At 38.9% G+C, this 4,874-nt stretch overlaps 1 long non-coding RNA gene across 1 annotated transcript; it reads left to right on the top strand.

Moving 5' to 3' along the window:
- Nucleotides 1-573: 573 nt before the first annotated feature.
- Nucleotides 574-3,628, top strand: LOC128607088 (uncharacterized). The gene is made up of 2 exons (XR_008385795.1): nucleotides 574-1,649; nucleotides 2,374-3,628. It is a non-coding gene; the product is annotated as an uncharacterized LOC128607088 (long non-coding RNA).
- Nucleotides 3,629-4,874: the final 1,246 nt, after the last annotated feature.

Here is a 4,874-nt window from a genome sequence, read left to right on the forward strand (position 1 = left end):
GGCTCAAATTTAGCCTATTACCCAAAAACACTTAAAATTCAACATAGAAGCCAATACTCACATCTACCTCTGAGCCCAGTTGGAGATAGAAAAAAATACACCAGCCGTGAGTGAGAAGAAGCAAGGGTCCAGCTTTATTGTTCCATTCCACCACACGAGATCCACACCGATGAGAATTCTCAGAAGTGATCCCAATACCCTGAGCTTAAGCTCCAGTATTTATACTGTATTTACACACTAAATAACCCAGATGTTTCAAGAAGACTATGATCTCACTTCCAATAGGGTTGTGTGTGTGTGTGTGTGTATTAGCCCTCCTCAGCTCAGCTCGTATACCTCTTTTTGACTTTTTTGACTACTACTGCGCTTAAAGATCTTTAAAGTGTAATTCCAATTTGTCAATGTCCGCCTAATCCCGCTTCTATGTGTCTAGGTGCCCGTCTTTTCTTCTTCTCCCCTTTGCTGGATGCTAGGTCTCCCTTATGTTTATTTTATGACATTTTTTATCCACAACAAACCCTTTCTGGGTTCTTTAGTTTAAAGCACCAGTAAATAGATGGTTCTCTAAAGAACTTGAGAGTAAAAGGTTTTGTGAAACTTAAAAGGGTTCTCCTATGGCATCAGGCTGAAAGACCATTATTGGTTCTAATTGAAAACTTTATTTTTTAGAGTGCAATATGAGGCAAGTTAAGCCATAACAACATTTTTGTTTGGAACCCCATTGTTTGTGGTCTATTTGAGTTAGGCACACAGCTAAGGTTTCACTTGATGGCACACATCCAGAACTTGCATTAGTTTCATTTCTATCTCACATTCCCTCAGTTATAGGTCGACGTAAGTTAAAAACGGCTCATCTTACCCCACCCTCTCCTGTTCCACAAGTAGGGTGTGTGTTTTTATTTTTCAGGTGATTTCTCAGGGGAATATTCTTCATCATGTCACATGTGCAATTTGGGGTGATAACATGTTGAAATGTACCTTTATTTCTTTTCCAAGTCGGAACAGATAATCACATGTATTTTTTTTTTAAGTCTCCTGTAATAATAACGTTTTTCCCCTTTAAGATCATGTGACATGTCAAGTCCACCAAGTTTTGTTTTCCTTTCCTCCCTCCTCATGAAGTTGCGCAACATGTTGCCATTAAAAGCCTGAGATCTCAGTGAGCCTGCTCAGAACGCCAGTGAAAGGAGGAACATGGCAGAGAATCGGGTGAGGGACATGTACGAGGGAGTAGACCCAGATGAAATGACTGAAAAAGAGAAAGAAGAGCACATAGCGAGAACTCTTCGTGAAAACCCAGATGTTCTGTTTAGAATATATTGCCAAGGCAGACCGCATATGGTCTTCTTGAGGCCAACTAACCCTGGGGAGTGGACGAGGGTGATTCTGAGCAGGATCACAACCAACCTGTCTTTTCAGATGACTAAGAAACGTGGCGTAGACGCCATCTTCACAATCATCATGTCTGGCACTCAAGAGGAGCTTGGACGTCTCTGTGATGATTTTGATCAGCTCTATGTCGAGGTCATGACAAACAGCCAGGATGGAGGAGCAGCAGCACAGAGGAACCCAGAGGATGATGTTGAGGAGGACAGAGCGAGAATCAAAGAGCTGGACCTGGAGAACAAGAAGCTTCAGAAGCAGTAGATGTGAGTTCAAACCAGGATGTGTCCTAGTGAGGTACTGGGAAATAGTGCGTTAGTGAACTCTGACCTGGTTCTGATGTGAAACCATGAGAAAATATTAAATACATCATTACAACTCATCATTATATCTCCTTAAATCTTTATAAATTCACTCGATTTTTGTGATTATTATTATTATTATTATTATTATTATTATTATTATTATTTTGTGTGATTATTTACTGCACTTAAAACTATTGCTATAGCATTTTTTTTTTCTGTTGAGGCCAGGTGACTAGTACATGCCCATTTAGGAAGGGGAAGTGTTCCTCAGCGGTTCTTTAAAGGTTCTACATGGAACCATTTCTAGTTTTCACATAACGTCTAACAAACTACACGTTTAATCCATCACCGAATAAAGCGAATAGTCTTAACTTTCAATAGCTGTACAGGTATTTCTATCCTTTTCTCTGAAATAACAAACATTCCTCTAGCACAAGCGCTTTTATTTAGCTCACGGCTTGATTTTTCACTTTAATGTGATTTTGTTTTGTACGCATTAGAAAATTTATTAATATTTCTGTCCATTGGTGAACATAGATTTGGTGTCGTTTCATACGCACACTTCTTTGGATAGTTACAGGTTCTTTACTGCCTTAAATGGAGAATATAGTACAGATATGTATGTATACATTGTGTATAGCGGATAGAATATAATGTCATCCTTTTTTGTTTTTGTTTTTATTAGGTCCAAATCCAAGCCCCATGTACCTACCGCTGGTCTCCTTTCATCGCTGCAGTGGGAGTGGATGAAGTTGTGTATAAATATATTATTAGAACTATATTATTAACTGTCATTTTCAAAATCCCTACACCGAATACTGAAAAATCTCCTACGCATACCAGATCATCTGATACGTATACTTCATCCTTTTATTTCTAGAAGTGACGAATATTCATTTAGCTAAGACTCAGCACTAGATTCCCAGATAGCAGACTAACACTGAATCAACATTGAATCAACACTGAATCAACACTGAATCAATACTGAATCAACACTGAATCAACATTGAATCAACATTGAATCAATACTGGATCAACGTTAATGCATCAACCATATTATCATTGAGTCAGTGTTGAAATTTGAAATGAGATTTTTTTATCAGATTTGCACACTGAAACAACGAAAAACAGATCAAGACGGACAAAATATATATCAATATTTGTTCAACTACATGGAAGGGTCATGAGGTCACAAAATGAACAGGATTCATCCTATGAGGAGCACAAATATGCTCACTAAATTTCATGGAAACGCATCCAGTTGATTTGCGTTGTGTTGAATGAGGGGACATTAAATCTAAGCCCCACCAGTGGGGAAATGAAGCTGACCAGAAAATCAACACTGATTCACTGTTTGTCTTCTCAACACTGAATCAACACTGAATCAACACTGATTCACTGTTTGTCTTCTCAACGCTGAATCAACACTGATTCACTGTTTGTCTTCTCAACACTGAATCAACACTGATTCACTGTTTGTCTTCTCAACACTGAATCAACACTGATTCACTGTTTGTCTTCTCAACACTGAATCAACACTGACTCAACACTGATTCACTGTTTGTCTTTTCAACACTGAAAAGCTAATGAATTATCAACGTTGATTCAATATTATTTAGTATTGAATATTCAACCTCAACCAAAATGATGATTCTGATGGAATTTCAACATTGAATCAATGTCACCTTGCTATCTGGGTTTAATCTGACTCATGCATTATGTATATGTTTGTTTGTTTGTTTGTTTGTTTGCTATAAAGTCTTAACAACCTTCATGCTGTTATATCACCTGGAAATAGAATTAAAATCTCCATTTTGCTTATTTCATTGTATTTTAGAATATTATTTCCAATTACTGTCTTTTTCTTTCATTTCATAAACATTTAATAACATTTAATGTTCAATTTAATAAACAGTTAATAAAGTGACTTTTATAACGACTTTACAGACCCTTCAATCAACTCTACACGTCAGTAACTACCAAATTGTTATTATTGTGCATGTACACGCATTTGGCCAGTAGATGGCGCCATCAGTAATTAGTGACCACCTTTGAACTTTTCCACATTTTCTATTTTTACAACTAAGACCTGAAATGGATTTAACTGAGATCATATGTTCAGTATTTACCTTCCATAACACATTTTGTCAGTAGTTGACTTCATGGCGCTTAGTTTTTAGCCCCAAATGGCATAACGTAGACTAGATTATAATTTTTTTCAATCTTTCATTTCAATTCAACAAGACGATTTTATTTTAGAAGATGATTACTGAATCATTTGACAGAAACTTTATTGGACATCCCTGGAGTTTAGTAACAATTATTTATTAGAAGCAACTTGCATTCGCGTGAACTTGGGACTCACCGTCATTGTGGCTTGATCACAGTTGATCGCTACACTCTTCCTCTAGGGTTCTTTATACAGCTACAGGTTCTTCTCAAATTAGGGTTCCCTTTCAAAGGGAACTCGACGTTGCATTTAGCATAACAGTATGGGGAGCGCCCTTGCGCGTGACCGGTATCTGAAGCTTGTGTAAAACCATGCCTCTGTTTATAGGCCTGCCATGATCAGGTGATCAGGTTAAGCGCGTCGCGTGATATAAATATGGCACCTGTGAACCTGTGAAGAGGAGCCAGAGACGAGTGCTGCTCTATCTCTTGCTCTGTCTTCCAGGTCCGTCTCTCCGCTGGATTTTGGAGCTCCCATCGTGACTCCTCCTTCCGCTATGGAATGCCAAAAGGGAAAACAAGTGGACACACACACACACACACACACACACACAAAAATAATAGTAATAATTCCTCTCTGACTCCGAGGAGCCAGAATGGTGTGCTAAAAACTGAGAGCAGCATATAAACAGCTGCTTGAAGTGATTACTAAGGCTGGATGAGCTTTTTTCTCCCCAGTGAAAGTAAATCCCTCACACTGCAGAAAACTCCCCTTTCTTCCAGAAGTGCATGACAAAATATCAGGCTTCTGGGGGAAAACCATGCATAAGCCGTATTTATAACCCCACGATGTCCGATTATCCAGCCATTGTGGGGAATGAACGGCATGGCTATTTAGCTATGCTGAAGGTGGAGGAGGCGCTTGCGAGCTACCTCTCTCCATCGACGGCAGGTAATTTAGGGTGGCCGGCTTTGCCATCCAAGCCATCGTGTAAGGCCACCGTGGCACTGGTGGGC

The sequence above is a fragment of the Ictalurus furcatus genome, chromosome 4, assembly GCF_023375685.1.
Source record: "Ictalurus furcatus strain D&B chromosome 4, Billie_1.0, whole genome shotgun sequence".
Lineage (NCBI taxonomy): Eukaryota > Metazoa > Chordata > Actinopteri > Siluriformes > Ictaluridae > Ictalurus > Ictalurus furcatus.